Raw genomic sequence first — 12,371 nt, 5'->3', positions numbered from 1 at the left:
CACACTTAAGTAGCATTTATCTTATAGAGCTATGGGAGTACGTCCTGCCATACCCTAATTTTTGGCCGCCATATTGATGGATTTGAGCTTAAACCCACCATAAAATTCTGTCACGAATATGAATATTATATTAAAGAGATGAATTTTTCTAAAAAAGAATACTTAATTATTAGCTTATATCAAGAAGTGATATCTAGTTTATTATAAAGAAGGTGTAACCGTAAAATTAAAATGTAGGAAAGGGGGCCTAATTTCACGGCTCACAAAGAAATTTAAATTAAACTAGCAATTAAGAAGTTCCCAGGATACCCGTTTAAAGGACGTATTGTCCATGACTAACTATAATTACCAGATAGTCCATTGTTGCAAGAAGAACGCAGATGTAATAGAAATAATACTCGGTATTTTTATTTAACAAAAATAAACACGTCCAGATTTATTAATTTAATCATCATTAATTTACATTAGTTCTAGTTAAATCATTTTAAGAAACTGTATTCCTAAAATCATTTTAAACATAGCTACTGTTCACGTATGAACTCAAGCGTAATCCTTTTTAACAGTTTTTGGAAATTTAGGGTATATAAGGCGACTGATTCACAATAATTGATAAGAAAACCCACAATGACCCTGCAAAGCATCTGAAACGCGCCAGCAATGACCCTGCAAAGTATCTGAAACGCGCCTACAATGATCCCGCAAAGTATCTGAAACGCGCCTGCAATTATCCAACAAGGTATCTGAAACGCACCTGCAATTATCCTACAAAGTATCTGAAACGCACCTGATATTATCCTACAAAGTATCTGAAACACGCCTGCAATGATCCTGCAAAGTGACTGAAACGCGCCTTTATGATCCTGCAAAGTATCTGAATCGCGCCTGCAATGATCCTGCAAAGTATCTGAAACGCACCTGCAACTATCCTACAAAGTATCTGAAAAGCGCCTGCAATTATCCTACAAAGTATCTGAAACGCGCCTGCAATGACCCTGCAAAGTATCTGAAACGCGGCTGCAATGACCCTGAAAAGTATCTAAAACGCGGCTGCAATGACCCTGCAAAGTCGCGGCTGCAATGATTCTACAAAGTATCTGAAACGCACCTGCATTTATCCAACAAGTATCTGAAACGCGCGTGCAATGATCCTACAAAGTATCTGAATCGTGCCTGCAATGATCCTGCAAAGTGTCTGAAACTCAACTGCAATTATCCTACAAAGTATCTGAAACGCGCCCGCAATGACCCTGCAAAGTATCTGAAACGCGCCTGCAATGACCCTTCAAAGTATCTGAAACGCGGCTGCAATGACCATGAAAAGTATCTGAACGCGCCTGCAATTATCCTACAAAGTATCTGAAACACGCCTGCAATGATCCTGCAAAGTATCTGAAACGCGCCAGCAATGATCCTGCAAAGTATCTGAATCGCGCCTGCCATGATCCTGCAAAGTATCAGAAACACGCCTGCAATGATCCTGCAAAGTGACTGAAACGCGCCTTTTATGACCTTGCAAAGTATCTGAATCGCGCCTGCAATGATCCTGCAAAGTATCTGAAACGCGGCTGCAATTACAATGCAAAGTATCTGAATCGTGCCTGCAATGATCCTACAAAGTATCTGAAACGCACCTGCAATTTTCCTACAAAGTATGTGAAACGCGCCTGCAATTATCCTACAAAGTATCTCAAATGCACCTGCAATGATCCTACAAGCTTAGCTATTTCTGACTGCAACATGCATACAATATAACTGGAAGATACCTGTAATGAGCCACGAACTACTTGATTTCTAACGGGAATTGCTGTCTCACCTCTGTTTTCCAGCAGTAAGGTAGCTATTTATGACTCTAGAGTAGTTAAATTTTGTAATTTTTTATGTATATTAGCTGTACTGAGTTAGCCAGCTATTTTTGTCTGCAAAACTTCTAAAATGTTCTGCAGTGCTCCCTGGAATTCATCTAAATTTTGTCTGAAGTTGAACCTTTTTCAGGTATATTCCAGAATATTCCAGTATATTTGCAATATTTTGCAGATTCTGAATAAGCTAAATAAAAGCAAAATGCAGCCATAAATTTTTGTACGGGAAGTCTTCCTTCTGTTTAGGACTCAGTGTAGGCGACGCGACAGCTTGTTCAATATCCTCGATAATCTGAGGTGTTGGAGTCTTTAACCCAGGGAGATTTAGCACATATGGAAACGTTGTTCCGTCAATCTGACACGTTTTTGTACCAAAGTCCAAAACGGCACGATGTTTATACAGGAAATTTTTTCCGAGAATAAAATCGTTTGGTAGTGAGGGAACTACGTGAAACTCTTGCTTTAGTTTCAACTGTCCTAAGCGGAAGTCTATTCGCGCGCGTCCCTTCGTGAAGGTATAACGTCCATCGCCTAACACTATGCATTGAGTCTCTTCTTCTTCCGGAAGAACTAAGTCTGGTTTTAAAGTTCTGACTAAATTGCGCCACTGATATAAGCTGATAAAACATGCATCAGCGCCTGAATCTAGTCTGGTCGCGAAAGTCCCATGCGAATACACGGCGTCTATGGCCACGGGAGGATCAACCTCACAGCGACGCACATCCATAGAGCCAAATTCCATAAGGGGCTTTATTTTCTTCGCGCGGCGGGAAGACGGTCCCCTTTTTGTCTTCCCGCTTTCGCGTTTTTCGAAGCCTGTCTTTGCGCGACTTCTTGTTTGTCCGGACAGGTTGTGGCATAATGCCCTACGTGTCCGCACTTATAGCATTCGATTTGACTTAAATCGTTTTGCGCTGAATTTACCGGCGTAGGAGTCTTTGATCTATTGGCATTGCTTACGTTTGGTTTCGCACCCTTTGATTTCGCGCCAGTGCCACCTCTCGTAGGAAATTTGAGCTTTATTTTCCATTCAATAGCGTGGCTGCAAAGTCTCGAAAGGAGATCTGGGAAATCGCGTCTGGAGCCTCTCTTTAAAAATACGCATCGTCTGGTTATAATTAGCCTAGGCTTAACGAGTATTAGAGTTAAAAAATGGATTTCAACGACTTTTTAATCTTTTTTTAGACTAAAATTGATAATGAAAAGCCCAGCGAGTAACGTATGTACACTATTAAAAAACTAAAATGAGTTTCAGTGCCAAATTTTTCTAAATTTCTTCTTGAATTAAATGATAGCTACAAGGGGTTGGGAAAAGAAATCACTCACGATCTTTTAAACCCCAAAAAGTAAGAGACAGTGATTGACAGGTTCAGGTTGGCATAACCGTTTTATAAATCACTACTCTCAAATAGTAGCGCCTATTAACAAACTTGTCCTCCAGGTCCTAGAGCTTTATATTCAGTCTTTACTATAGAAGACGTAAGAAAGTCTCAAAGGGAAGACCCATATGCTTCCCCTATTATAAATTCCTTGCAAGGACCTAACCCTGTTAGGCATAAACTTTTCGAATTACGAAATGATCTTCTTTATAGAAGACATTACAGGAACTATCCTGAAAAAATTTATTTACCTCCTCGTTTAAGGCTAGAAGCCATGAGGTTATTACATGACCACCCACTATCAGCTCATAGGGGCAAAGATAAGACCCTTAGCAAAGTAACTTATAGATATTGGTGGCCAACCATAGTTAGTGATGTCCAAGACTATGTTAGAGGATGCACTTTATGCCAACAATTTAGGGCTAGGAATAGAAAAAAGCCGGGGCTAATGCAACCCTCAGAAATAACAAGTCCTTGGGACCAAATCAGTGTCGATATTATGGGACCTTTCCCTTCCAGTAGACACCACTATAAATATTTGATAGTCTTTGTCGATTATATGACTAAGTTTGTGGAAATGATTCCTCTTAAAACTATTACTGCTAAGACATGTGTCCAGACTTTCAAGTCTATTATCACTAGGTGGGGAGCGCCTAAGGCTATCCTTAGTGATAGAGGGGTACAGTTTACGTCAAAACTTTGGCTGCAGACGTGTAGAGCTTTTAGATTAAACCCAAAGTTTACCAACCCCTATACACCTAAGGGAAATCCCACCGAAAGAGTAAATAGAGTAATAGGCGAGTTAATATCATTTTATGTAGGGAATCACCATGATAGATGGGATGAATCCCTTGACCTTCTTCAATTCGCTATAAATTCCGCACCCCATGACACCACGGGCAGATCCCCTTTTTTTTTAATTTAGGGCGGGAGCCACGTCTCCCTTGGGATTTAAACATTGAAGAACCCATTCAGGACAATGATGACCCTAGTCGTAGTAAGGCTTTGAAGGTTCTTAAGGAACAATTAACATTCAGTAATGAATTGTCTAAGTTAGCTAAAGCACACCAGAAAAAATACTATGACCTCCGCCATGACCCTCTAGAGTTTGAGGTAGGAACATTAGTATGGATGGAAACACATCCTTTATCCAGTACGACAGGTCAGCTTATGAAAAAGCTTAGTCCTAATTGGGCAGGTCCCTTTAAAATTGTTGCTAAACATTCTCCCGTAGTCTACGAGTTAGAAGACGCTAACTCAGGACAAAATGTAGGGAAAGTCAACCTAGAACACTTAAATCTTTATTGGACTAATGTAGCCGTCTTCGACAATGCCGAAAATGCCCCCACTTCTCAATCGAACGTTGCAGATGATCCCGAGCCTAGTTCCGCAACTAATGGTGGTACCATGGACCACCCTCCTACGGAAACTTCCTCAACCACTTCATCTGAATCATCATCATCCTCTACGTCTCCGTCACCTCAGGACGGTCAGGAAGTCAATCAACCGATCATTCCTGCTATCCCAGATGTCCCTCAACCCTCGACATCAGGTACAATAGAAGATCAAGCAGCGGATCAACAGATCCCTCCTGCAGTTCGAGACGATTCACATCAACCCACAGATTCTGATAGTGAACCGGGCATGGCCCTTTTTGAAGACCCTCCTCTCCTCCTTCGTACTAACCACGACATGAGGGCTTTTCAGCTCGATCATCCCACGAACGATAGTCCGCCTTCTGCGGCAGGGGAGGCTTCCCCGTCTGATCATGAATCAGTCGTGGAAACTAAGCTACATACACCAACATCCAGTTTTACAGAAGAAATTGTAACGCCGGAGGACAAATCAACGTTTTCTGAAAAGTCCATATCGGAACCAGCGTTACACCACTCTCCTTCTGGTTTTTCGGAGGAAATAGTACCTCCGGAACAGATTGCTACTCTTTCAGAAGAACTATCAACCTATGAACAGATTCCTCAATCGCAATCCCAATCGTTACGTGCGTCTGATAGTTCTTCAACCACGTTATCGGAATCTATGAGAACTCCTCGTCTAAAAAGGACTACATTACCCGATATTTATTTAGAACCGTTTAAATTGGGATGGCGACGAGAGGTATGTAAGAGGGCGACTGTTTAGCCCGGAGGTAACGAAGTAGATATCTACTACCGTCCTCCCGATGATAAAAGGCTAAGGACCTAAGGTCACCTTATGAGGTCCAAGTTTACCTTAATAATAATAATGTCCCGAACTTAACCAGGGACCATTTCTGTTTTTCCCGAGAGCCAATCTCTGTTTTCCCTTGGGAATTTATTTCCCAAGCAACAAAAAGAAAATACTAAAAAACCTTTTAATTTCTAGATGGCGGAAGGAGGATCTAACCGTCCCGTTTATTTTGAACTCCCTCAGGGCCTATCTAATAAACCAACCCCCTACTACCGAAAACTCACCTCAAAAATAGACATGTCCTTAGAAGTGCTAAAGAATCTTCAAGGACCGCTGAGTCTGCTAAAATGCAGCTCATGTGGACAGGATCGATTGCTATGTTCCTCCTGAACATCTGACATTTTACAAGATGTCTACAGAACCAGGAGAAGAACATGACGAAGTCATTGTACGCTGCACCACGTGCAGGAAAGAGGGACACGTTGCCCGAGAGTGCAATTGGGAGCAAGATCTGGCTGCGGCATCCACCAAGATTGAGAAAAAATTACCGAAAGAGGAAGAACAGGAGACAAATTCGGGACCAGTCCCGTCTTGCAGACGCCCTGGAGGCCAAAGTTTGGTTCTCCATCGAATTCCTTGGCCTCAGCCTCCGGCCCGGTTCCCGGTCGATCCTGCTCCTCAACTAAACATTGCCCTGCGCCAAAACCTTCCTCCTCCCGGTGCCTCGCCCCGTCCATGGTGCCCAGTATTGGAGCTGGAAGAAGAGGACGAGCTCCGTTGGGAGCGGTTTGGAAGCCTGGGTTGGGTTCCAAAAGGACGTTTTAACGTTCTGAAGGAAAAGATTCCGGTTCCTGCCAATCTCATTCAGACCAAGAAGCAACTGATCCCAGCAAAGGTACCGGGAGCTAAGAAAGCTCACATTTGGTCAAACACCAAGTGCCCTAGATGCCATTTGGTTGGCCACCATCCCCGAAGTTTCGAAGCCCTTGCACGAAGGGAAAAGAAGCAGAAATTTGCCTTATTGCCCAAATTATCCGAACTATAGAAAAAAAACATTTGTAATAACCCCTGCTAATTCTCCCAAGGTTCCTCGGGGTAACCTTTTTGCTTTGTGTTTTTTTTTTTTTCAAAATAATGATCAAGGTTCCTAACGAGGGGGGGGATGTAACATGGCTGCCAGAATCCTTGGAGCTTCCACTCCTTGGATCTGGCAGGGCTCTTGCCTCCATGTCACATGCTCCTCCTCCTCTTTTTCTCACTACGATATTTTGAGTGATATTATTATTATGACAGTTGAAGAGACTAGTTCTCTCCTTTTTGTTTTGAATTAAAGTCTTCCAGGGAGGAGAGACTTGAGAGGGAGTGTTAAAGTGAATAGGCGCGTTCTTTCGCTTCGTAGTAAACTCGTCTCTCTCTGGAGCTGACTCGGGGACTCATCGTGGTGTCCGCGCGCATGCGTCAAATTTAAAAACAGGCTTTGAACTAGAAGGGGAATGTCGTGTTTGAATTTCTGCCATGGTTAACTATAAGAAGTGTTGTTTTTTAATTGTTCAAGTAACCCTAAGTATTTAACAAGACCCGACATGGTAAATATCGTTTTCAAACCATTTCCCAAACCAAAAACAAAGCTTGAAATTTATTGAAAGTGAATAGAAGCTAGTGGAAATCGGTCTTCCACAAGTTTAAAATCCATCTTTTACATTTTTCTATCTGGGTTTTTGGCTTTGGAAACGCGTGGAAGGATATTCCTTTCATATAATTTTAAGCGAATAGCTTGAATCATTCCTACAACCGTTACAAAACCAATTAGGCATTTTTTATTAAGCCTCGGTTTCCTCCCAACAGACGTTGAATGTTTGTTGGTTGAACAGAGTGAGTGGGGCAGCAGTCGATAGAAGCGGAAGCTGGCGGGAGAGAGAATTTTTAAATTCTCTCTGCTAAGGGTAGTAAACGACGTCACTCGCGCCTGCGCGTTAGCTAAAATTGCGGAACGGAGATAAAAATTCCTACCCCCACTTTCTTTCCCATTTGCCACTGTATGACGTTTTTTTAGCATTAGATCAAAACTCCCTCTAACGTTCCTTACTCCCTGGCATAGTATCAGGGGAAGGGATGAAGGCTGTGAATTTGGGAACAGTCAAGGACATTCGGTCTTTTATGATTCTTCATAAATCTATTGAAAAAAATAAAAAAAATTATTTAACGACTGTACTCGTTCTTTTTTATTTTTTAAAAAAGTAAACATGTTATACTGGGGGATCTACCCCGTTTTCTGGTCCCTCTAGAGATCTGGCGTTCATGAGCTGAATAAGTCACGCCCCGCTCTCGTGAAGAAAGACTTCCAAGAGAGGTGCTCAAGATTTCTAACGGTGTTTGGAAAGGGGAAAAAACTAACCCTCCATCGATGGAGTTAAAAGGAGTTCTTATCCAGCAGAGACGTACGCTATACCAGCTATTATAATTGTTTACTTCCTAGGCTAATTTAATGGACTTCAGTTAATATTAGTAGAATTATCTTACCATTGCTAAAGTATAACTTCTAAATGAGAAATCACCGTGCATTTTTGTAAGAGGATTAAAACTCTCCTCCCTGGCTACAACTATACTCGGAGGCTCCGGTTCACTATTTCGTTCATGGTTAGATCTCAGCTACATTCGTTGCTGCGCGGTACTTTGAAAAGTTCGGCGTGATCATGGATAAATCTAGTGAATCACCTTTGAAAATCATAACTCAACCGCCAACTATTTACTCTATGAATTTGCATGATCTTACTGTTGATGATCTATTCAATGTTTACGCCAACCAAATTTTAATTGCGGCTTCAACAAGCGACGCTGAAAAGGCCATGATAGAGTACATGAACACCCACGTAGGACCTGTTGGATGGAATACAATTTGGAGAGCCACAAATTCTACATCACCTTTTAACCATTTGGATGTGGAAAGTGATCTTCTTGTTGAGGTAAGTTAATTGCTATTCTTTAATCAATTACTAGAAGACCCATTGGTCGCAAAATACCCGCGTTAACTGGATAGAGGGGACGTTGTAATTTTAGTAATGTATTTCGAAAGATTTCCGACTTTGCTTTACAATACATCCATGACCACTAAGATCATATCATAGCTCTTAGAATTTATAACACCTACACATCCTAAAAAAGCCTTTATTATTATTAATACTCAATTCGAAATCGTAATGTTAATCTCTATGGAGCTTAACATTACGAGGTGGAAAAAATTTTGCGAGTTAGACCCAAGGTTTCGCGACTTTTTTAACAACCTAACTTTACTGCACTAGCAAAGGCTGAAAAGGTATAGTATCTCGTTTCTCGTAGTGTAATGTTAAGTTGACATTTTTGTATAGGTTTAAAAAAATCTTTTTAAACCACGCGCTAGCTCACGCGCCAGCACGCGCTTTATTTTATTAAAAACTATATGGTTCAATCAAGTATTTCAATTTCATTTTTCACACTCGATAAAATTACAAGTGGGGACCTTCACTGTCATTTCAACTGACAAGTGGGGTCTTTTAAAAACACATTTTCAAATTTCATGTATATTATAATTCTATAGTTAAAATATTGGTTATCATAAAGAAATTTAAGTAATCAGTCCTATTTCTAGCTTAACACTTAAGATTTGACCTAATATCAGGTTTACAAGTGGGGACCTAAACCGTCTTCCTACCTTATATCTGGGGACATTTGTGTATAAACTATTAGATTTTGAATTAGTGTCAAAGCCTATATGGTTCCATCAAGTATTTCAATTTCATTTTTCACACTCGATAAATTTACAAGTGGGGACCTTCACTGTCATTTCAACTGACAAGTGGGGTCTTTTAAACACACATTTTCAAATTTCATGTATATTATAATTTTATAGTTAAAATATTGATTATCAGAATGAAATTTAAGTAATCAGTACTATTTCTAGCTAAACACTTAAGTTTTGAGCTAATTTCAGGTTTACAAGTGGGGACCTAAACCGTCTTCCATACTTATATCTGGGGACATTTGTGTATAAATTATTAGATTTTGAATTAGTGTCAAAGCCTATATGGTTGCATCAAGTATTTCAATTTCATTTTCCACACTCGATAAATTTACAAGTGGGGACCTTCACTGTCATTTCAACAGAAGAGTGGGGTCTTTTAAACACACATTTTCAAATTTCATGTATATTGTAACCCTCCGTAGAATAATTTAACTTAGGGAGAAAGCTCCCGAGGGCCATAAAAAGAAATAAAGACAACTTATTTTAAATATCCAAAATTTAGAAGATTGATCTTCTCTATTTCATTCACAAAAGACAAAGGGATAATGATCCCGTAACCCTACTTGGTTTATACAAAGTAGCTCCGTCTTAGAAGACTCAGGGAGGAGAGACTTGAGAGGGAGTGTTAAAGTGAATAGGCGCGTTCTTTCGCTTCGTGGCTAAACTCGTCTCTCTCTGGAGCTGACTCGGAGACTCATCGAAAATCGACATTAGGGCGAGGAAAAAAGGGGCATAGCTCAGTGGTAGAGCACTCGACTGCAGATTGAGAGGTCCTTGGTTCAAACCCGAGTTCTCCCTGTAACAGCACGGATCATTCCTTTTATTTTAGTTAAATCGACATTAGGGCGAGGAAAAAAGGGGCATAGCTCACTGGTAGAGCATTCGACTGCATATCGAGAGGTCCTTGGTTCAAACCCGAGTTCCCCCTGTAACACCACGGATCATTCCGTTTTTTTTTAGTTAAATCGACATTACGGGCTTTAACAACGAGGAATAGTTCAGTGGTAGAGCATTCGACTGCATATCGAGAGGTCCTTGGTTCAAACCCGAGTTCCCCTTGTAACACCACGGATCATTCCGTTTATTTTAGTTAAATCGACATTACGGCTATGATCAAGGGGGAATAGCTCAGTGGTAGAGCATTCGACTGCAGATTGAGAGGTCCTTGGTTCAAACCCGAGTTCTCCCTGTAACAGCACGGATCATTGCCTTTATTTTAGTTAAATCAACATTACGGCCTTGAACTAGGGGGAATAGCTCAGTGGTAGAGCATTCGACAGCAGATCGAGAGGTCCTTGGTTCAAACCCGAGCTCCCGCTATAACAGCACGGATCGTTCCGTCTATTTTAGTTAAATCGACATTAGGGCGAGGAAAAAAAGGGAATAGCTCAATGGTAAAGCATTCGACTGCAGATCGAGACGTCCTTGGTTCAAACCCGAGTTCTCCCTGTAATAGCACGGATCATTTCGTTTATTTTAGTTAAATCGACATTACGGTTATGAACAAAGGGGAATGGCTCAGTGGTAGAGCATTCGACTGCAGATCGAGAGGTCCTGGGTTTAAACCCGAGTTCCCCCATTAACAGCACGGATCATTTTGTTTATTTTAGTTAAATCGACATTACGGTTATGAACAAGGGGGAAAAGCTCAGCGGTAGAGCATTCGACTGCAGATCGAGAGGTACTTGGTTCAAACCCGAGCTCCCGCTATAACAGCACGGATCGTTCCGTCTATTTTAGTTAAATCGACATTAGGGCGAGGAAAAAAGGGGAATAGCTCAATGGTAAAGCATTCGACTGCAGATCGAGAGGTCCTTGGTTCAAACCCGAGTTCCCCCTGTAACAGCACGGATCATTTTGTTTATTTTAGTTAAATCGACATTACGGTCATGAACAAGGGGGAAAAGCTCAGCGGTAGAGCATTCGACTGCAGATCCAGAGGTCCTTGGTTCAAACCCGAGTTCTCCCTGTAACAGCACGGATCATTCCGTTTATTTTAGTTAAATCGACATTACGGCCTTGAACAAGGGGGAATAGCTCAGCGGTAGAGCATTCGACTGCAGATCGAGAGGTCCTTGGTTCAAACCCTAGCTCCCGCTATAACAGCACGGATCGTTCCGTCTATTTTAGTTAAATCGACATAAGGGCGAGGAAAAAAGGGGAATAGCTCAATGGTAAGGCATTCGACTGCAGATCGAGAGGTCCTTGGTTCAAACCCGAGTTCTCCCTGTAATAGTACGGATCATTTCGTTTATTTTAGTTAAGTCGACATTACGGTTATGAACAAAGGGGAATGGCTCAGTGGTAGAGCATTCGACTGCAGATCGAGAGGTCCTTGGTTCAAACCCGAGTTCTCCCTGTAATAGTACGGATCATTTCGTTTAGTTTAGTTAAATCGACATTACGGTTATGAACAAAGGGGAACGGCTCAGTGGTAGAGCATTCGACTGCAGATCGAGAGGTCTTTGTTTCAAACCCGAGCTCCCGCTATAACAGCACGGATCGTTCCGTCTATTTTAGTTAAATCGACATTAGGGCGAGGAAAAAAGGGGAATAGATCAATGGCAAAGCATTCGACTGCAGATCGAGAGGTCCTTGGTTCAAACCCGAGTTCTCCCTGTAATAGTACGGATCATTTCGTTTATTTTAGTTAAGTCGACATTACGGTTATGAACAAAGGGGAATGGCTCAGCGGTAGAGCATTCGACTGCAGATCGAGAGGTCCTTGGTTTAAACCCGAGTTCCCCCTGTAACAGCACGGATCATTTCGTTTATTTTAGTTAAATCGACATTACGGTTATGAACAAGGGGGAATAGCTCAGCGGTAGAGCATTCGACTGCAGATCGAGAGGTCCTTGGTGCAAACCCGAGTTCCCCCTGTAACAGCACGGATTATTCCTTTTATTTTAGTTAAATCGACATTACGGCCTTGAACTAGGGGGAAGAGCTCAGTGGTAGAGCATTCGACTGCAGATCGAGAGGTCCTTGGTTCAAACCTGGTTTCCCCCTGTAACAGCACGGATCATTCCGTTTATTTTTGGTAGAGCATTCGACTGCAGATCGAGAGGTCCTTGGTTCAAACCCGAGTTCCCCTGTAACAGCACGGATCATTCCGTTTATTTTAGTTAAATCGACATTACGGTTATGAACAAAGGGGAATGGCTCAGTGGTAGAGCATTCGACTGCAGA

This window comes from Phalangium opilio, unplaced genomic scaffold (genome assembly GCF_054372755.1).
Source record: "Phalangium opilio isolate 3A_F unplaced genomic scaffold, DU_Popi_V2 ptg000053l_1, whole genome shotgun sequence".
NCBI lineage: Eukaryota > Metazoa > Arthropoda > Arachnida > Opiliones > Phalangiidae > Phalangium > Phalangium opilio.
This window is presented reverse-complemented; position numbering follows the sequence as displayed.